This window comes from Triturus cristatus, chromosome 6 (assembly GCF_964204655.1).
Source record: "Triturus cristatus chromosome 6, aTriCri1.1, whole genome shotgun sequence".
NCBI classification, from domain to species: domain Eukaryota; kingdom Metazoa; phylum Chordata; class Amphibia; order Caudata; family Salamandridae; genus Triturus; species Triturus cristatus.
In genome coordinates this window covers 76,249,002-76,272,469 of record NC_140589.1, presented here as the reverse complement: position 1 = coordinate 76,272,469, position 23,468 = coordinate 76,249,002, and positions in this window count along the sequence as shown.

The following is a 23,468-nucleotide window of genomic DNA, read 5'->3' as shown; positions in this document are numbered from 1 at the left end:
GAGATATGTTAAAAGGGGGGACTGTGGAAATTTAGCTTGTAACTGAACATTATCTGCACCATCTTGCCTCTCCCCAGCGCTACGCACAGAAAACGCACGGCAGCCATTTTAGGCACCTCACTCTCTCTCCCCGCTCATCGTCGATCACCAGCGCGTCCCTCAGGCGCTGCGAACATCCCCCGCGCGCTGGCCACCCCCGCTCTCTCTCACATGGGCCATAAAACCTCTCCTTCTGCGCGACCCTGCCATGGAATCGCGCCCCGTGCCTGACCAACACCTCCTTTCATCCCATACATGGTCATACATCCTTTTGATAAACCCCCTTCCTCCGCGCCCGATTGTCCGAACCGATCCCAGGCCATCACCTAGCCCTACGGATGCAGTTTATTGCCCCTACTGTAAAGGAAACACCCCACATCAAAGGGATTACAGTGGATCAAGGCCCCCACCCCCTGAGACCCGACCAGTCGCACACACACCCCCGGGAATTGGCGGAATGTCCCGCCGTGTGATAGCCATCTCCTACTGTGGGTGGGGTGGAGACTTCTACTGTAGCTATGTGTGGGAACGGATCTGAACTGGGGATTCTGAGGATGTCCTTTCATGCATCAAAGCGATCTCAAGAATGTGCCATGTATGATAAACCTGCAATAAAGTCATAAACCTGTGTATAAGAGGCCAAGCCTCAGAGATGCAGTTAGAGCACCTCGTGACGATACCTTGCTGTCTGACCTGATGTGTTCTCCTCCGGAGAGAATAAAACTTTGTTTCCTGCCTTCCAGTCTCCGGCGCCTGCCTCTTTGTTGGTTTATCACTGAATGGTATAAAAGGCGATTACCGCCGGGCAATACTTGAAAGGTTATCGACTGCGACTGCCGCTACCATTTAACACAACAATGGGAATAAAATGAGAATATTAAGGTCATACTCATTTACAATTAGTGCAAATAGAAATGACTGTGTTCTCATAGCACTTTTATTAGCAGGGAGGTGGAGTAAGGGTATGTCAAAAAATACTTCTGTGAAACTACTTCCTGTACTCTTGATATCTCATGGTGCCATCAATAGATTGCATTTCAAGATAACAAACACCCCTGGGATATCATGTCAATCTACCGTATGTGAAATGCGTTGAGTAATTCCACTGCAAAAATGTAGGGATTTGATCTAGTGAAAATGTAGTGCAACAGGCAATGGTGTGCTTCGGAAAGAACATTTTATTGCAAATAAAGCATCCCAAGCAGAAAAATATATAACTTAGATCAATGCTATGCTTAGATTTGGTATTTCGTGTGACGCCCACCCCCCCCCCCCACCCCCCCCCCATGCCACCATCAACTGTCTTGAGCCAAAGCTGACGCTTTGCTGTTCAGTATCTGGCAGCGCCTCCATCTTGAGGTCAGGAATTCCTGAAGATTGGATCTTTTAATGACCCCTGCGCCTGTCCCCAGCCCAAGCTGAACCTTAAGTGGCCTCCTAATACCAGCAAGCAACAACAACTCCAGGACCAACATCGCCACCCGTACAATTCAGAATCAAGCTGCACCACCATGTTAGTCAGGAAGAGATTCAGACTGGATCTCGTGGTCACCCCTGTTCCTGCACTTGACCCAAGCTGACCTTCAAGTGAACTCTTTACGTGCACAAACTGAGAAGTGAGTCCCTTCGGTCACGAGTAATAGATCCAGGTCCACAACTGCCACACTGCAGTTCAGGATCAAGCAGCAATGCCATCTTGGGATCAGGCAGAGATCAAGATTGGATCTTGTGATCTCCTCTGGGCCTCCCAAGCCCAAGCAGACTCCTAAGTGCCCACTTCTCCTGCCTCGGTTAAGAAGTAAGACCCCTAAGAAGTGACGCCATGTACCCCTACTCTAGCAGCATCAGCAAGGGTGCCACTGGACTTGATAGTCAGGTAAAATGTGTCCCACAATAGCACTGATTTTTCTTCTTTGTCAACCTCTGTTTTGGGTGAATATAAGGAGTAAAAGGTAGATAGATCTTTGGGTAAAAGCAGGATGGAAAGCCGAAAGAATGAATAGATGGAAGAATGAAAGTATAGGTAAAAAGATGGCTGAAAGATGGGTGGATGTATTGGTGGGTGGATGGATGAATAGATAGGAGGATAGGTGGATTGATTGATAAATATGTTTATAAATTAGTGGAAGTAAGGGTGGATGAGACAAAGGGTGCTTGGAAAGGAGTACTTTCAGATCAATGTGTGAAAGGGTAGATGTATGGGTGGATGGAAAGGTGAAATGGATTGATAGATAGTCGGATGGGTGGATAGGAGCATGGATGAAAGGTTGAATGGATAGATGGATGATTGGTGAACAGATGTGTAGGGTGAATGGACTGGTGGATGAAAGTAAGGATGATTGATAGGTCAAAGGAGGCAAGGATGGGGATAAATATATAGGTAAATTAGTGGATGAGTGTAAGAATGGACGGATGAAAGAATATGGCGATGGTAGTGTGAAAGGAAAAGCTGGTGGGTGGGAAGGGGAAAGGATGTATGGATAGATGGAAGAAAGGAACGGGTGAAGTGTGAAGGGCACTCTTCGAGTGAAGGTCAGGCACTTTGCCCTTGCTCACTCAGTGATAATAATTGTATGCCTCAAAGTGGGGGTATTTTACAATTCTGGTGAGTCCCTTGGTCCCAGGCGAACCCGCAACAGCTACTGATATAAAGGGGGTTTGCCCTAATACTCCACCTGCATCTGGGCAGGAATACACTGGAAATATCAAAAATAATGCGGCAGAATAGATAAGAAAAAAGATTAATTGTTGAAGAAAAAGTAAATTAGTCCCTCACATGGAAATTAATATCCCAAAACTTCTTATTTAGAAACCAACACCAGAATGTGGTCCAAAGGGGTATTTATATTTATATATTTTTTAAATGGGACAGTACACACACACATATATATATATATACACAAATTATATATATAAAAAACACATATATCTGTACATAAACATCAATCTTTGTTACCCTATTTACTATTACGGATGCGGAATACTCCAAGAAACAATAATTATTGATAGCAATTCATATACAAAGCAAGAAAATAGTCCTAGGCAAAACACAACCAAGGGGAAATTTCAACCCTCTTTTGAAATTGGACTGTGCAATAATTTCCTTACAAATAATTCAAACTTTCGAAGGGCTTCTCCAAACTGTGGATTTGACATGTTTCAACCCATATGTTTTGGGCCTCATCAGGGCTGGGGCAAAAGGAAACCTACAATAAACAAATACATACTCCTATATTTATATATATACACACACACACACACACACACGCACGCGCGCGCGCGCACACACACGCACACACACATTTAAAGGATGTATTTACACAGAAAATGGTCTTTGAAAGTCATTCACATATAAGAGACAGCCCTCTCTTGGTGGAGCAGTATGTAATGAGGAAAACAACTAAATCACAAGTTAAAATATTAACCCTGTAAAAAGGAGGATGAAAGAGGGAAACCCGCAACAGCGGCAAGAGCAGAATAACATTTTATCACACCACAATCTACAGGTCAGGAAAAACCCACATAAACTCACCTCCCAGGGCATGTAGCTTGGGGTGATGCTGCAAAAGGCCCAAGCTGCTGATGTTCAGGCCTGTTTGGGACTTTTATACTGAAGGAGCGCTGTGTTTGGACCAGATAGATTGTGAGTAGCTACATCCTGAGTCATCAAGCAAGATACACAAGGCTGAAGTCCATCAGAGTATGTATGCACACCTATACAAAGAACACAGCTTAACACATGCACCAAGCAAGCAGCAGGGCTACAACACCGACAAGACTTGATGCAAGACGTTCCCTAAAAACTCCAAACGCGCTCTCTCCAACCCTAGATATTGTTAATGTATGCCTTCATACTCAAAGAGTAAATGGAAACCAAACTGCTGCAAAGTTTAATGGCTACCTCATTATCATAATCTCCACCATCAAACCTCCAATTTGTAGGCAATGTGGCTTAGAACCTCCTGATAACAGAAACATGGTTAAATCATTCCTGCAACTGATCCTTCCAATATCTTGTTCCACAAAGCTACATACTCTCCTGAATCACCAGCAAAAATTCCTAGCAGCAACATTCACAACATCAAACTGACTCTCACGCTCATTAAAATCCATCGGTCCCTTGGTATATCGATTCAAATCTATCCAAAATCTCCTCTAAGTCCTAATATCTTACAGTTTCCCTTGTGCAGCACATATCTTCTATGAAGGCTTCTATGTACTACCTAGACACAATGGTCACTTATGGACTACAGATCTCGAACCTTCAAATGTTTCGAGTCTTTTGTGCCACCTACCACAGTATTTCCTTTAAGATAGCTCTCTTCAGCTCCCAAACAATCCAAACACAGAAATAAACTATCTTCTCTCTAGTCCAAAAACATAATGTAACAGACTGAAAAACTCACCTTGCTTAATAACCTATTTAACTGCAGGAATTACTGCGCACCACCTGGTCACCGTATCAAGAGAGGCCCCGACAGACAAAATATAAATATAAAGATAATCGCAGCTTCTTGGACTCTCTGAAACTATAAAATGCTTCAGACTAGAATATGTTTTCCTCAGGTCACCATCACAGGCCACTTCATCGCCCCTGCGACATGCTAGATCTGTCTACCACAGAGGTACTTTTCTCTGCGAAAAAAGACCACTACTCTGGACAGGTCATAAAGAGTCAACACCCAATGTGAACTCTTCAACGTGGTCCAATGATTAATAACCCAGTTAAATTCATTCACAATTTCCCAGGCCCACAGCCTGTACAATTCCCTAGGCTCTGATTTCACTGACAGTGTAATAAAAATCAGAACCATTTTTACCCCAAACGTCCATATTCGAAAAGAATCCTCACTCACATTGACAATAAAAATATATGCCAGTGACTCTCAGCTTTTCAGAGGTGACCAAGACCAACATCTTCATATTCGGTGAATGCCTCAGGACGAGGACAGATGAAGGAGGGCCCTGCCCATCAGACTCCACCCCTCTCATCAAATGTAACAGCAGTCTGTAGTATCTTCCTGTTGTGTTTATAATGTATCCTGTTACCTGGTTCCTAGCTGCCCAGCCAGTGTGAGTGTTCTGTATGGAATATTGGTGTGATGGACATGAGTGGAATGCTTGGGTGCCTGGTGTGAGTGTTGACAGTTGAAGATGGGCTGAGCAGCAGGGAGGCTGCTCCTGGTGGGGCTGCTACCACTGATGTTATGGACTTAAAAAATAACTTACAAAGACACTACTTGACTACGTCTACTTCATCACCTCTATGCATGGAACTTCATCACTACATTTTTGCGACGATCTGGAGATAAACTCATGCTGTACAGCTGGTCTTAATGAAGATAAGTGATGACATGATAAAGAAGTCTTTAAACCTTAAGAAACCTACAGAAATGACAGTTCTTGACAGCACAAACACATATCCAGGAAGAAGATGATCATAAAAATAGCAGTCTGCGCAAGTACATTTTCAAGAGGAAATGGTCCAAAAGAGACGAGACAGACAGCGCAATTATATTTTTGGAAAAATGGTGGCATGTCAAAATTGTTTTCAATGCAGAAAGATCCTACCACAGACAGCGCGAGTACATTTCCAAGAGGAAGTCTTGACACAAAAGGTACAAGATCTACAAGAAACAAGTGAAATGGAGCGAGCATCACAAGAAACAAGAGAAACTGGAGCAGCACGCCTCGCAGACCCACCAGTGTCCTTCACATCGGAGAGCCCTAGCCCAGGTGTGCTCACCAACTTTACATCTTTTGGACTTGGAGTTATTAGTATTGCTTGTGTCACCAATCTTAATAATATACAGCTTGTGCCTCTTATATGCTTGGGAACACATTGTGCTTTATGAAGGCAATCCCTACACAACTGGCAGAAGTGCTAAATGGATGTATCAGTTCATCGCCTGCTTGTGCTTTACTGCTGTGTGCCTCTCTCAACTTTGCACTTTACAGATGGTGGTGAAATCTTGTATCACTCGTGAGTAATTGTTTATTTTTGGCGATTCATTTTTCAAGATGTTAGCGGTTGGTGGTTTTCAAAAGAAAATTGCCCCATTAACAGGGCGCGTGTAAAGTGCGAGGCTCACATGTCTGTGTGCTGCGCGAGGTTGTCAGTTGCTGTGGAGTCATCATGTGCTTTTACTATGCAGAGTCTTCTTCTCACAAGTGTGTAACGCGCTGTGCTACAACGTTTTGGAACACGTACGCTCCTAGAGCCACCCGGCAGGCGTCAATTCAGCGTGCCACCATTTTGGACTGTAGGCACAACGCATATCCCGGCGTTGTGTGTGGGACAGAATGTGCCAGTCAGCCAGCACTTGAGCAACATGGGTATGGATTACAAACCCGGCTGCAGCATCATGTGGTTCTCCTTCATTGTGTGTGGACATTGTGGAGATTTTTGCAGACGACAGAGTCAGTTTTATCGGTAATGTAGAGGGCTCCGGTGTTGCTCACTCAGTCATACTGACACCCCACCTTCTACTTAACCGTTCTTATTTTATCTTACATCATCTATCGACCCTGTCGGAAGCTGTTTACTCGTGAAGAGTTCCCAGTAACATTCTTCTTGTGACTCTCTCAATTGCTTTTCACCGTGGTTTGAGACTTAATTTCAGCTCCTAGGGGCACACCACATTAAAGTTTGGACTGTGTTGCTTTTCACAGGTTCATTAAGACTATGTATGATTGCGGTATACAACTGTATGTGCCAAGAGGTGTATTTTTCAGGTGAGGAGCCGCTCACCGGTGTGTTGCATAGTGTCATCCAACTTTATATGGTTATTTATATGTAATTGCTTACAGGTCTTAGTATGACTATATTGGACATGTTTTACATCTTTTCAGTGTCTGCCATGTTGTATACAAGTTGTAAAAATGCTATATTTTTGTTACCTTTCCTTTTTCATACAACTTTCACTTACTTGCTATGCTGATATTGGATTTAATTCATGTCCTACTTGGGATTGTTTCTGTATTTTGTATAGCCATTTCCTCACGTTGGGTCGGTGTATTCATCGTTACAGGAGGGTGGTTGTATTGTTCTTTATTGGTGGTTTTGGCCTGTTTTTCATGTCAGTATCCCTTTCTTGAGGAATGGGAATGGGTTTGTACCCTTATAGGAGGGGTGGCTTATGGAGTTTGTTTCCCTTTTATGCAAGGAATGGGATTTAGTCCAATTTCCACTCAGTAGTCATATGACCCTTACAGGAGGGGTGGCTTGAGAGGAGTTTTTCCCTTTTACGCAAGGAATGGGTTTTATTCCCATTTCCACTCAGTAGTCACTTGACCCTTACAGGAGGGGTGGCTGAAGGGGTGTTTTTCCCTTTTACGCAAGTAATGGGTGTAAGTCCCATCCACAGTTCCCGTTATGGGTTATGTGGTAAATTACTTGTAAGCTTTTCTTCACTGTGCTCTGATGGAATGTTGCATGACATCATGGAATGCCTGGGTGCCTCTCTAGGGGAGATTGTCAGTTGGTGTACTCAGGCTGAACTGAAAGGAGCTTGCTCCTGGTGGGGCTATCTTTCTACTATCTTACCTCTGCTACCATCCTGATCTTCTGTACTGGGACCAAGCTATCATTAAAGAAGTAACCTACATGAACAGATGGACTCCTGTATCTTCATTTACAACAATTTTGGCGACGATCTTAAGGACTGACGCGTGCACTAAGGACTTCTAGGAACTAAGGAACCAAAAGACAAGGATCTATGGACGTCAAGGACTTTCAAAATGTCAATTGAAAGTCAGAGGCGACGCCCTGGCCAGCCCCACCAGTGTCCTGTACCATCTGGACAGCCTGCAGCCTGGGCGTTTGTATCCACATCACTGTGGAACCTGTTGTCACCTGTAAGAGTTGAGGAGTCTCTCTGGTAACAAGCCTACGGTGTCTCCTTGTTTATTTCAACCCCAGCCTGCCTGCAAGTGTCGTGTCTTGTATGCGCCCTCAAGGTCTCATGGTCAGAGCAGCGATGTGTTTTTTTAAAAAGGGACTGAGACTTTTGGTGACATTTTTTGCATCTGTAACAGGACCTGCAGTGCCTCTGTGGAGACATCAGCAAGCTTGGCGGAGCGTTTTGGTGTGTCTGGCATTCGTGGGGCTGCGTGTGTTCCCCGGTTGGCTTTGCTGTGGTGGTGCCATTTCTGGGGTAAGTCCGTTGGGCGTTTGGTCGTTCGCCTTGCTGCGCAAAAATTTTGAATCTTCGTATATTCGCCGCGAGCACCAGCATGCGCGCACTTACCTCCGTCACAGACCCCTGGAGTTCTTCCGACATTCCCGCATCTCCTCACCCGCTCTTGGACGCTCTCCAGTGCATGCGTGCCGTGAGCCACCCGGCGTGGCGTCAAAAAGCGTGCCGCCATCTTGGAATTGGCACTGCATGCCGTTTTTTACCTTTTGCCAACCACGTTCGTTTTACTAGCTTCATCACCGTCTCGCTTCCGTCTTTGAAATTTGACAGTTAACAACGCTGTCGAGCGGACCAATGATGTGGCACAAGTAGGGGCATTGTTTGATGGGCACCAAGAGACTGAAGGTGAGATTGATTCCTGTGGCAATTTCCTGAGAAGTTTGGGCTGGACTTCAGTGTGCTCTTAAAGCCTGCGGGGAGTTGCATATTCTAGAAGGGTCAAGGGAAGAGAGCTGTGGTGGCTATGCGGACAACTGATCGCTCAATACGTGGACGTGCAGCTTTTCTACCGGGACACAGAGCATGCCTTGTTTTGTATGTTGTCGGCATGTGGGGATCTCGGGTGAGAAACCGCTCACCGGTGCTCAACAAGGGCTGTTTGATAATGTTTTCATCATGCATTGTTTTATTTTTATTTTGTTTGGGGTGCTCAGTGTATGACAGTGGCTCTAGCAGACTGTGAGTTCACCAGTTTTGTGGTTTTTCTTCTGTGTATCCTATTTAGGGGACCTTCTAGATTTAAACTAGTTAAGGGTGGTTATGCTTTTGCTTGTCACTGTCAGTTCTCAGGGGGCTTACCCTGTGGTGTACCCTACACTTTGTAGGGGAGGTGGCGTTGTTTCTGGGTAGTCAATGCCTATGAGCTATTTTCCAAGATTGGTCTGTTCTCAGGGTGACTGCCCTGTGGTGTACCCTACCTAGGGGATATTGTGTGTTCTGAAGTGTTTGATTTGTAGTGTTCCTGTCTCTGTGGGCAGGTCGTGGGGGTAATCTATGCCTCTAATCTAGTTTTCGGTGTTCCAGGGTTAGTACCCTGTGTACCCTTCTAGGTGTAAACTAGTTAGGGGATGTGGTTCAGGTTGCGTTTGTAGGTAGTCAATGCCTTTAAGTTGTTGTCTTTGTACATAGAGTGTACCCATTTCTTTGGGGAGGTTGTGGGGGTAGGCAATGCCTCTATTTTAGTTTGTAGTTTTCTTGGGTGTGTGTACCCTATGGTGTACTCTATTTAGGGGAGGTTGTTCTATTTTCAAGGGTTAGTACCCTGTGTTTTTTGGCGTGCTTGATTAATGTCCAGCGCTATCAATGGGTCTTCTTTTCTAGTTGACACTGTGTTCCAGTCGAAGTCCGCCTCCATGGAACTCGTGGCCAAGGGTTTCATGTTTGGAGTACTTTGAATGTGCAGTTTTGTTTAGATCTCTTTTGTTATTCCTAAGTGGATCTTAAGCGTCAGCATGCCTTCTAGCCTAATCAGGGGAATTGTTTTTGTGTCTTTCCAACATGTTTTCTCTCTAGTGTCTTTCCGGTTGTGGTTGCTCTCTTTGGGCTAACTAGAGTGATTCTAATCCTTGTTGTATCTTTTATTGGGGATGTTGTTTTCTCCCAAGGGTCTGTATTTACATCCACCTGGTTAACAGGGTGTTTTCCCTGGGTGTACCCGCTTTTGGGGAGGTTGGGTGGGTGTTCGCCCTTCTTGTTGCATTGTGTTTTTCATCTGTGCCATGCATTGTTTTCCCTAAGGGAGGGGGATGGGGCGTGTAGTAATGTTGTTTGTGATCTTTAACACATTTCTGTTCATGCCAGTCATTTTCGTGATACCTCATGCATTACACCTGAGGATAGGTGCACCTTATTGCTGCACCTTTTTGCCAAAGGTTTATTACTTTACTTCTTTTGTTCCCTAAGGAGAGAGGATGTGTGGTAAATTACTTGTAAGCTTTTCTTCACTGTGCTCTGATGGAATGTTGCATGACATCATGGAATGCCTGGGTGCCTCTCTAGGGGAGATTGTCAGTTGGTGTACTCAGGATGAGCTGAAAGGAGCTTGCTCCTGGTGGGGCTATCTTTCTACTATCTTACCTCTGCTACCATCCTGATCTTCTGTACTGGGACCAAGCTATCATTAAAGAAGTAACCTACATGAACTGATGGACTCTGTATCTTCATTTACAACAGGTTACAGTCCCATTTTCGCATGTATGGCCCCTTACATGAGGGGTGGTGAGTTGGGGAGCAGTACCTTCTTCACAGTTTGTGTGGTTTTGTTCCTTTTTATACGGAAACTATTCATGGGTGAAGTCCACCCATAGTGTTAGAGTTCTAGGGGTGCTTTACTCCCATGTTTCTCTTCACAGTGTTAGAGTTGTCGGAGTGTGTTTCTCCTGTGTTTCTCTTCACAGTGTGTCATGTGTCTTTTCATGTGGTGTTATTTCACTTTGTGTCAGTGAGCTTAACTTTCTCTAAAAAATTCCTTTTGTTTTAATATTAAAGGAGGATGATGTGTGATATTTCGGTGTATCTTTTCATTCTTCTTTCCTCCTTTGTTTAGTCCTCTTTTCCTCTCATGATGTGGTTTTTACCATTCATCCCTGGGTTATGAACTATTGACTTCATTTGTACATTGTTGTGTATAGTTGTTTACATTTTAGTTTAGTTTAATTAATTTTCAATTTTATGGGGAGAAGATAATGTAGTATCTTCCTGTTATGTTTATAATGGTCCCTGTTACCTGGTTCCGAGCTGCTCTGCCAGTGTGAGTGTTCTGTTTGGAATATTGGTGTGATGGACATGAGTGGAATGCTTGGGTGCCTGGTGTGAGTGTTGACAGTTGGAAGATGGAAGATGGGCTGAGCAGCAGGGAGGCTGCTCCTGGTGGGGCTGCTACCACTGATGTTATGGACTTAATAAATAACTTACAAAGACACTACTTGGCTACGTCTACTTCATCACCTCTACGCATCGAACATCATTACCACCCATCATAAACAAATTTCCACAAACAGAGGAAGCCAATACCTCTCTAAAACAATTGCTGGTGCCCCTGCTCTGCAGAAAAACTATACCAGACCGATGCCACACAATAACTACCATCCACGGCAGGCCTTCCTTGGATATAGGATGGGAAAGCTGTCACCTCTCAGGTTCTATCCCACTTAGAACCTACAGAATAGTACACACCAGGCAATCACTTTTCCATCAAAACCTTGGGACCTAACGTACCATTATAAATGTCTCAATACACGTTTGAGAGATTGCTGACTGGGGCTTCCTCCACATGCTGATCCTACTTGACCTGTTAACCACCTGCGACATGGTGAGCCACATCTTTGCATCATCTGATGGCCCTGGTCAGAGGCCAATCACAAAAAAGAAGAATCAAATCCTTTCTTGAAGACTGGTCACTAGAAGCCAGATTAGGTGAGTTTTCATCCCCTTCACGGATGGTGACTTGCATTTTCCCTCAATGACCCAAACTTTCAGCAATACTCTTTCATCAATATACTCATAAAACCTCTTCAGAACCTCTTAAGAACTCATAGCCGCCTTTTCTACTCCTCCTCCATGATAGACAAGTATATCTGCGAGTTACAGCGGGAGGGCCAACTGAATACGTCTCAAATGACCTTAAAGCAGTTGTAACCCAGATGAGTCAAAACAGGCCAAAACCCAAGTGCCCAAGACTGGAAACCTGGCTCTAGGTCCACCCACCATCTGCTTAAGATAATTCACTCCTGGCTTCCAACCCCACAGGTGTGTTAAGAGTAATTGCCCTGTTCAATCAAGATAAAAAATCTAGGTACCCTGTGGGACACTAACCAGAGCCTTAAAAAACAAATAGGAGAAATGGTAAAATTATATGTCCAGCAACTACATTTTCTGCTGAAGCTTACACTGGACGTGCTGAAAACCAGGTACCTACAAAATACTTTTGCCTGACCCCAGGAATCTTAAAAGGCTCTGGGCCAACGGGCCTATGGAATGTAACCAAGAGATACACCTCTTCCACACCCCATCAATCACCCACAAGCCACATTACCAACTCCCACAATCCCCTGGGATATATGCAAATACTGAAATTCATCTATTTTTTTTTCAGTGACGGGTCCTCACACCTCCCTATAACCGCCTTCTTACAAGGCCACAGAAGCAATTCAGTTATGCAGTGCATGCTATACAAATATTATTAATGAATAAAATATATGTGCGGGGGGAGGAATATATGATTTAACTGAGATTACAAAATTAGGGAGTGACATAGGTGACAGTGGGAACATTGAATCTGGACAGTGCTATCCAGCACATTTAATATTTCTGCATCACACATAGTTCCAGTTTGTGGTGGTGTGAGATACAGTAGTGCGCCTAAAATTGGAATTTTTTTATTCACGAGCTGATGTCAAGGTTAGAACCGAGATATCTATGATGAAACAGAAGGTGAACAAATATGCCAGGAGAGCCTGGGTGTCCAACTTTGGGGCATGATAGATGGATTAATGACAGATGTTTAGGACTTCTGCATTAGGGTTGTGCTTAATTAATTTAATTCGCTCTTGCATAATTACGAGAAATTACATTAAAATTCTGATCAATTGTATGAAATGAAAAATCTGTCTTTTTGTGCAATACTTTAAATATTGGCACAAAAGCGCATTTTGCGTTAAAGTGTAAAATATAAGCATGATGAACAGCTGCTCATGTTCTGTAGGTTTGTTGTAAATTTTTACAGCGAATGGTGCATAATTATGCAAAGTGGTGGAATGGAAACATTTCAGGAAACTCGGGTAACAAGTGCAAAACAACACCAAATTCCCCAAATTATGAACTAATTTAAATTTCACTCAGGACTGATCCACACAAGATATGTTTACATACAAACAGTTTCAGTGGAATCATGAACACAGGCTCATCGTCAATATGTGGCCTTGTCTGGTTATTTGGGACCTCCCTGCACTAAACCTCTACGCAAACCATGGGTTTAATCATTTGACAGTTATATTTGGGAAGAGTGGGTGTAACTCACATAATTTGCTGTAGAGTAATTGCACAACATTACAGCAAAAGTACACTTGAATATGCAGAATTACATGAGGAGCATAACCTAGCATTTAGCGCTATTTTCTAATTGCGCAAATGGGTTGTAGGAGAGTAGGATCTGCACTTATGTTGCCCCCAATTTTTTTCTGATGTTTACACTGGTTTCTGGCTATAGTCCGGCTGGGTCCCAGCTAATGAGGGCCCCAGCCTCGCTGTTCTCTCTAAACAACTTGGAGTGCATATAAGATGCACTAGTGATTGGATACTGTGGTACCTTATGATCCCCTAGTATATGGTACCTTAGGTACCAAGGGCATAGGTACTTCACAGGCCTACCAGGGGCTGAAGCATGTATTATGCCACCTCTGGGAAGCAGACTAAATCTGACACCACAGGCCTGCTACTGCAGCCTGGGTGAGGTAGTGTTAGCACTCCTCACTGAGGTATAGATTCCCTATATCTCACCTTACACACACAGATATAAACCTATCAGTCACCCCTAAGGCAGGCCCTAACAATCCTCAGGGCAGGGTGCTTGGTTTCCATGTGAGGGGGTGCCTCTGCCTGAGCAGGGCCCCTCTGCAGCTCTCAGAGTCCATTCTCTGTAGCTGTTTGTGGATGCGGTTAAACCATATACTCTTAAGTGCAGTATAACCTAGCGGTAAATGGTAACTTTGGGATGGCTGCATCAAAACATGTTGTGTTTGGTGTCAAACGCTTTGGAATCATACCCCCACACCAGTAACTGGTGTGGGAGTATGATCCCACCCTTCTAGAGGGATAGACCTGTACCCACTGTGGAAACACAGTATAATCCTGAAGAGCCCTGGCATCACAAAATGGATGGCACCAGCACGGACACTGGGATGCCGTCCTGCTGCTGACCGAAACTCGCAATGGAGGAGGCCCAACAATAGGCATCCTGTCACAGGGAGGTGTAACCACCTTCCAGACAGGATTTCGTGTATTGGGGCTGGGTGGGTGCACTCCTAGAGTGCTTTGAAGTCCTGCACTGGGGGAGCAGTAGGCTCCTCTGTGCATATGCCAGCTCAAACCGGTTCAGGGGCTAGCAGCCCCTGCTCTGGCGCGAAACTGGACAAAGGGAAGTGGGTGTAGCCACCCACTCCCCTGACCCTCCCATAGGAGTGGTCATAGAGCTAGTCCCTCCCTTCCTTGTAGTACAAGTTAGGGAACCTTGCCATTGCAAACTAGATATCCCTGGACGACGCTCTGAAGAAGAATCCTGGACCTTCAATGTTCCACTACCTTTGGAAGACTGAAGAATCTCCCTTGGAGTCAAGGAGTGACTCCCCTGCTTGGCAGGCACCAAAACTTTGCATCAACGGTCGCAAACTTTCCCGCTCCCGCCGGAGTCCGATGTCCCTGTAGCCCCAGAAGTGAGTTTCCTGACTTCTCCAAGGCCATTGTCAGTCCCCAGCGAAGCTGAGGCAAGTGGACCCCACGAGTGATGAGGAACAGCAATACCCGGGTACCGTGCACTATTGTCGAGTGCAACCCCTTCACGATGTTCTACGAACTTGTGCTTTGGACCACGTGTATTTCCTCCAAAGATCAGAGGCCTACCTTGTCCCGAGTGACCGTGGGCTCCTGGTGAGTGAATCCTCTTGAGGCGTCTTTGCGATCCCTTGCTGGTTGGCTTGTGGGTCCCCAGAAGACTTTTCTACAGAACCAAAGGGCTCCCCTGGTTGCTCCAGGCCTGCCCTGACTTACCCTCGCTGGGTGAGTCCCTCAGACCTTGCTAGTCTGCACCGCTGACTTTCTTCACTTTCCACAAGACTTGCTGTTGCCAAGGCTTGTTGGCTCCAATCCGGTTGCCGACATCTCAGTAAGCTGCAGACTTTGTGGGATACGCCGAATCCAGCTCCTGGTCATCGACGACACCTCCTGGACCTCGTGGCTGAAGAGTCAAGACACCCGTGATCACCTGAAATCACCCGACTACTGTGGGCATCCAGCTTCCTGGCCCCAGGTCACTGGCACGTGACTTTGAACACTGTCTCCTCTGCTTTCAGGTCTTCTTTCTTCTGAATCCAGCCTTGGATTCCACCAGACACTTCTCCTGTCTTCACAAGCAGCAAGTCTTCTTTGGCTCACATTGAAAATGACGCTGCGACCCGACACCAAAAGACACCTATGCACCCGGCTTCCCTGGGTGAGGTAACTCCAGCACTACGGTGCTCCTGTGGGTGTTGGCTCTAGAACTACTTACCCTGTAAGTGACTTGCTTGTAGACTCTCCCGAAGTATCCTAAAACTTTAAAATTACAACCGCGACTTGCTCCATTGAAGTCTATTGGGATCCGCGGCTGTGTTCTCACACTGCATGCGTCTCCCGTGGGTACTTTACTTACCTGCCTTGGGTGGATTAGTGAGGCCCCAGTGCTTCTACAGGCCCTAGGGCTTGTCTCCTCGCAAGTCGATATTCTTATACCTCTTTTTTTAGTATATGGTCTGGTACGCCCCTAGGGCCCCAGCCATATAAGTGCTTAATTTGTTGTGAAACGTTGATTTGTGCATATGTCCTTGACTTCTAATCTCATAAAGAGATTAGTAGAGTGTGTTAGAAATAAATACATATATATTTTATATATATATACCTGTGTGGTGTCCTTTCATTTAGTGATTCAAGAGATTATAAGGTAAAACAAGCTGCTTTACACTCCTCTTAAGACTTAGCCGGAAGGCTGCTCTCCACAGCTACCACTAGGATAGCTTTCTTTAAAAGGTTGTCTTAAACCTATCTACCATAGGAGTCGAATTGTACTGGTGCAAGGTGGCCACTTTAACTAGTGACCAGCATATACCAGGCCAACTTCTCACATGGGTGTACTTGCATAATTATTCAGATTACTCCGGGGTAATAATATTTCTCCCAGGCCTCGTTTTAAGAGCTAGTCAAAAGTATATTTTGCCAGATAAGTCCATTTGTGTTGTTTTGAAAATACCAATGCATACCTCTCCCCAACTCAAAGAGGGCAAAGAGAAGGCCTGTGTTTTACCAATGTCATTGTGACGGAGTAACCCATCCGCCAAAATATAAATCAAGCCAATAGCCATGCAGAATGATTGCATTTTCGTAAAAAATAAATAAAAGGAGTTTCAGATGCCATAAATGACCCAAAATACCTATGATGCTGACAATTGTGCTGGAGGGCCTTACTTCACCTCACCCATTCCGTGTCACAACTTTTCCTTCTTCTTGTTCTTTGCCACTAATAGCCAAGAATACCATATCTATTTTACTGCTCTTAAAATTACCAATACAGTCACTGTCAGTAATTTCAGGATGCTGGAATTCTGTGGTATTGCGGGTAGAGTGCTGAGGCCGCTTTAAAATGAGGATTTACTACTAAAATATGGTTACTGGGATAATTCCCCATTTTCAGTCAGTTTTACTTGCAAATTTCACCTACTTTCACATGGTGAAATGTGAATATGGGAAATGCCAGAAATGTGGCTTTCCTGCATCTTTTGTAATTTATGTTTTTTGTTGGTAATTCCCATTTCCGACTTGAATGGAGAAGGACGAGCCACTTGTTATGAGGGTCAAAGCAACTACAACACCGTCTTTGTGCTGTTTTCAAATGTTTAAACCGCTAATGCGGGCAAAGCTCATTGTTAATTTCACATGTTCTCAAGCTTTATAGTAAAGGAGTCACCATCATCACCTCTATGCGCGTTCCCCTCATCACTTCCCTGTTCTATCTGAAGTGCTCTTTATGTGATATATTATTTCACTCAGCATGTGCCTGTTGCATCAGAGAAAGCCATTAAAAGAGAAAAAAGACTACAGCTAACTATGGGAGTAAATTTAAGATTAAGTACAAGAACATCATCTATTTACAGTGTTGGACACTCCACCACAGCCACATGAGATGGCTTGAAAGGGTCAGTGTGCACGCCATTTAAAAAAATTCTGTCAACTCCAACGGTACCCCCAAAAAAACTATCCAAAACACTTGCCCTTTCGAGCTGGCACATTAAAAATGAAAGAGTGACCGACAGGCTAGACCAAAAATGACTACTTGCATATCAATCTAAAAGTAAATTTTAAGCGTAAAGTTACTACTGGTAACTTTTCACATGCAGGCAAAGATCTCCATCACTGGCAGAGAGATCTCCCTAGGGTAAAGTATAGCAGAAAATAATAATGTTTATCAATTTATTTAAAAAAAACTAAATTATTTTAAAGTAAAATAAAAATATAAATTCATTAAGATTTATAAATTAATGTAAAATATGTATTGATAACATAGAACTAATAAATTAAAATGATACAGGACACAAAAGTATCAAATTCAATACTTATTAATTGTTTAAAATAACAAAATATATTAGTTTTTCAAATATTTTGTAAATGAATTATAAACCAACCCACCCACTCATGCGTATTAATCTTTAATTAATGTTTATTTCATTTTCTAATGTTTGATACATTTTTAAAATGTTTATTTATTTTATTTGTTAAGATAGGTTAATTAGTCATTCTTAAAATTATATTATTTTTATATAATATTCTTTTTGTAAACTAGCATATGTATATATTTATATATATATACATATATATATATATATATACATATGTAAATATATATATAAATATATAATTATATAGTATTATATATATAAATTTAATATTCAAGTCAAAATCATTAAATTAATTTAGCATTATTTTCTATTGGTTTATTGTAAGTCCCTGCCTCCATGATTTCCTATGGAAGTTTGCTTCAGCTGCTGTGAGTCGCCACGTGTGGTGCCAGGCTTACTCCAAGACTGGGCTGGAATGCATTCATGACTGTTTTGTGGCCATCTGGGCTATAGTAACTTTAGAAGTGTAGTTTATGTGTGGCAATGGGCTTCCTTTATTATGGGTGAATGGTAGCGTTAGCATGTTCCTCCTCAAATCCCTCTTCACTTCTCCCTAAAACCTACTTATCCTTCCCTAAACTCCTTCTACTTTGTTATAAGTATTCTCAATTTTCCAACCTCTAACCCTTTCCCTCCCATATTTACTACAGAAATGTATATTTACCTGTGCGCCTCTTTAGTGGAGATCTCTGCATAGAAAAGCTGGAGGAGGCAATTGTGGAGCTGTCTGTCCTTGATGTGCCAATTGGTACAGTGTCTTTCTTTATGTGGGGGACAGGTAATATTATCCTGTGCTGTCTGGTGCAAAATGTCGCATTTTGCAAGATTTTGCCGTATTCAGCGGTGGCCAAAAAATTGGTCGATTGAAGTTCGGATATTAACGTATACATTCTTCTCAGGTTTGGAGCACTGCTGATTTTATTAGAGAAAAGGGTGGTATTTGCTAATTTAATTGGTTCTTCACCATCAACAACCACATTGACTGATCGTCAACTCAGGACTTTGCAAAGGGGCATTGGGAGTTTAAGAGCTTTGCCCATATTTTAGTTAAGTAAAGTAAAGTCTCAGGTTCAGTTATGAGTTGTCACCTAGAGAATCAGGAAAAACTGGGATTCAGTGGAAATGAACGTATCTATGTTAAAATGTCTCTAAAACCTTTTCTAGTGTGCTACTTTGCTTGACTGAGTTCATCCCAACCAAGGGGTAGTCATGAGGAATGGAAATCTAAGGTATAATAATAATAATTCATTCATATTTGTAAAGCGCAAACATATCACCCCTTAAGGGTTTCAAGGCACTAGGGGTCATTGGGTGATCCATAACAAATTAGGGCTAAAGGTTGTTTTCAACATATCGCACACCTGAGGGGGTAAACCAAGGTCAAGCAGGTGTTTTGAATGTTGATGGAAAGTATCTGTCAGTATTTTGAAACTGAAGATATCTGGTCATTTTAAAGGTTTAGCGTCGGTCCCTTGGGATCCCCCAACCAGAAGTTAATATCCCCAAGAAGACCACATGTTCCTTTTCCACTGTAAGTGACCCAATTTCCTCAAATAGTTCTGGGTTACAGGTGAATGGGCAGGGTGATATCAACAGGAAATTGAGGCATAGCTTGATTAATTTAAAGTCCAGCACTAATAACTCCCCATCAAAATCCCAATATCAATTGGTAATGGTCAGCTGGAAATCTTTTATGAATTAGGACTGTACTGCCGCCCCTATTCCACATATAAAGCAGAGCAAAAGATGGATATCTTTTGGGTAACCATTCATCTAATATGTGAGCGCACGCTTCAGCCAATCAGGTCTCAGTTAAATATAATAGATATAATACTAATAATAACTTACCTTTGTGAATACCGAAAAGTAGTAAAGTTAAACTTTTGGTCTAAGCTTGACTTTTGGTCCAGTCTGGGGAGGGTGCCCATGGGCGGGTTAAAGGGTTCACAGGGTGGGGAGCAGTGGGAGAAAACAAAAAATCAGTCCTCGTTAGATACATTAGATATATCATTAGGGTCCATTTTTAATATAGAGAAACAGAGATCCACGGGTCCAAGAAAATGGAGGTACTATAAGATAAATGGTCGGGAGGGACAATAAGGTACAAATTGCAACCTGGAACATAAATGGCCTAAGATCTAAAAATAGACAGAGGCTGGTAATGAGGTACTTAGAAGAATATAAAGCCAATGTAATTATTATACAAGAAACCCACCTAACGGTGTCAGAGATTAGGGGGTTATATCTAAAACAAAAATGGGTAGGGAATTATGTTGCTTCAGACCAAACAGAATACACAAAGGGAGTCGCAATAATCATCAGGAAAGGGGCAGGTATTGAGATGACCGCATGTAACACTGATAGTTCAGGTAGATGGGTCATGGCCACGCTTAAATGTTTGGGCTCTGGTTTTGTATGTACCGTTTTTTACGGTCCGAATTCGGACGACCCGCAGTATATAGTAGATTTGCAATTAAGGTTAGTTGGGGAAACGGCACCAATAATAATATAAAGTGATTTTAACACCCTTCTAGATCCTAAATTAGATAGATCCAGGAGTAGGAGGGGGGCCCAAGCCCAATCCCAAGCGCCAAAGACAAGACAGGCCCTTAAGCATATGCTATATGAGCTTGGCATGCACGAATCCTGGAGGCACCTAACGAAAGGGAAGAGAGGCTATACTTTTCATAGTAAGAAGCACCATCACTTCTCGCGTCTGGACTACCTGCTAGTTGATAGAGAGTGGGCTGGGAAAATTGAAAAGGTCCAAATACTTCCAGGGCAAATTTCTGATCACGCCATGGTCAGTATTAAATTGAAGGAAGTTAATACGAGGAACAACACTAGATGGACGCTGAAAAGGTCCATACTATCGGATTTAGATGTGGCTGTCCTCTTGAAAAAAACAGCAGTGGAGTTCTTTCAGATTAATGCACACTCGGCTTCAATTGGTGTCATCTGGGACACTTTAAAGCCTATACTCAAGGGGTCCTACAAAGTCAGGTCTCTTTTAGGAACAAAGTGGAGTGAGCTGAGTTAAGGAAGTTGGAGGAGGAGATTGGGATATTAGACGGAAGGATGCAGCAGGATTTACAGTACAGCGAGGAGACGGTAAAAAAGCTGGAGGAAGCTAGATTGAATTATAAGATTAAATTAGAAACAAAGGGGCATATCAACAAGGGCTTTATCTCTGCTTTTTTGGCTTTAAAAGCCAAAAAAGCAGAGATAAAACTAGCACCCTATCAACAACAGGGTGCTAACACGCAAATTTGCATGTTAGCACCCTTTTACTCTACGCTTCCCCTTGCATCTCTAATGAGATGCAAAGGGGGCGTTCCAGAGTTAAATAATAGGAGAAATGTCGCTAAGCGACATTTCTCCTATTATCAAGAATGTCGCTAACCCTGTTAGAGACAAAAAAAGCAGCGCTAACCGCGGTTAACACTGCTTTTTTACGTCTGGTATTTTTCTGATTTAGCCATGATATCCTATGGAAGGAGGATATCATGGCTAAGTTTGCCTGTCCCTATCAACAAGGTAACGTGTGATTATCGCTGGGTTTCCAGCGATAATCTCACGTTAGCCTGTTAGCGTGAGAATTTTTATCGCTATTGAGATAAGCGTTGCTAATAGCACGCTATCTCAGCGATAAAAATTCACGCTAGCCGGCGATAATTATCCTCACGCTAAGAGCGCTGAGCGATAATTATCGCCGGTTGTTGTTGATATGCCCCAAAGTGTAGGGAAAAGTGGGCTGCGGGACACATGCAACACTTCGAGTACGGCGAAAAAGCTGGAGCACTATTAGCCTGGAAGGCAAGGGCTGATAGAGCGAGAAATCACATAGGAGAGTTGGTCATCCATCCTGAGGGGGATACTACGAACAAAGAGGAGGAAATAGAGGAAAGTTTAGTTAAACTTTTCTCAGAACTATACGCAGAATCAGAGAGTTCAGGCGAAGAGGTTTTAAAGTGTTGTTTGAACAACGTAGGCCTCCCGCCCTAACAACAGAAGGAGGGAACAGAGTTGATACCCCCATCACGGAAGGGGAAATAAGAGAACAACTGCAACATATGAAGAATGGCAAGGTGGTAGGCCCTGACTCTGTACCGTTTGAGGTCTACAAATTGTTGTTTGAGGAGATAGTACCGGAAATGGTGGTTCTCTTTAACTCTGTTTATAAGGAGGAAGGGCTGATCCCGAATTCTTGGAATGAGGCCATAATTATATTGATTTTAAAACCGGCTAAGGATCCGAGGAGGGCCGATTCATATCGACCAATCTCCCTACTAAATGTGGATCATAAAATTTACATGGGTATTCTGGCCCGGGAGACTGGCCAAAGTGGCCCCTTCGCTGATACATACAGACCAGAAAGGTTTTGTCCCTAAGAGACGAATACAAGAACTTACATTATCATTAACAGGGACTATAGACTTAGCAGTTGCTCGATCGATCCCGTTGGTGGTGATCACCATAGACGCCGCCAAGGCTTTTGATCGTGTCAGCTGGGCATTTCTTTGGGCCATTCTAAGTAAAATGGGCTTTAGCACTGATTTTATTAGGGCTCTACAAAAATTATACTAGCACCCTATGGCAAAATCCTTCTAAATGGTTCTCTGACAAGGAGTTTTAAGATCTATAGAGGGACGAGACTGGGTTGCCCCTTGTCCCCCCTTCTCTTCGATATAAATATCGCACCTTTGGCGCATATTTGAAGAACAGATGAGCAGATTATCCCTATACACCAGATTCCGACGCACAGCGAAATTGCATTATATGCGGACGATTTGGTAATTTACACCTCTGACCCAGCTCAAACACTAACTAAGGTAGAACAATTGACGACTGAATTTGGGGTGTTTTCTGGGTACTCAGTAAATATATCAAAAACAGAAGTAATGTGTTGAAACATGAAAGAGTGGGGTGGTAGAGTCTGTTCAGCGATGAAATACTTGGGGATAATAATTGCAGATAAAATTGATGAGATTCCTTCCCGCAATCTGAAGAGAGTGATGAAGGAGGTGGATAGACTGTGGTAAATATTTCATTACCGGTACTATTTTTTATGCGGTAAAGTCTAGTAAGAATAACTCAGTAAATATAAGAGGCAGAATCCGTGGTATTAGAGGTTTTAAAAGGCTTTATTCCTATACAAAGGAATACAATTTGAATTGTAGGCTTCTATTCCATCACCACGAAAGTTCAGGAAGGAAGGGCATACATTATTGACAGATAATCGGTTTTATAGGAAAATGCATTACAGTGAAACAGATGCAAGAGGCGTAACAGCTGATAATACAGATAAAATGTGCATACGTAACTAATAAAGGCGGTCATATGGGCGTAATTTAATAAACGTCATTATACATGATGTCACAAGTGGGTGGATCCATAAAAGAATCCTGCGATGTCAGCAGAAATATTTGGCAGAGATGCGCGCGCAGCCGCATGACGTGTGATTGACGTGCAACTAGAGGGTGAAGGGGACTTGACATTTAGCTCTACATGTGGAGACAAAAGTCTGGGGGTTATGTCAACCTAATCCCAAATCATATCTAATATCCTATGTTTAAAGAACTGTGTTATCCAAAAGGAAAGGTCTCTAGGATAGAATCTATTCTATACTGACTGTTAGTGCGTGTACAAGCGTCTAAGTGTCTACATGAGATGCGAGGGGGTAGGAATATTCCATGGTAACGGGGCTATGAATTACTTGCATGTGGACAGCGAGGCCTGGCCCTTTGCACGGTAGCTGGAGGAATGTTTACCTAAACTGCTAGACAGGAATGCATCGGATGAGGAGCGGAGT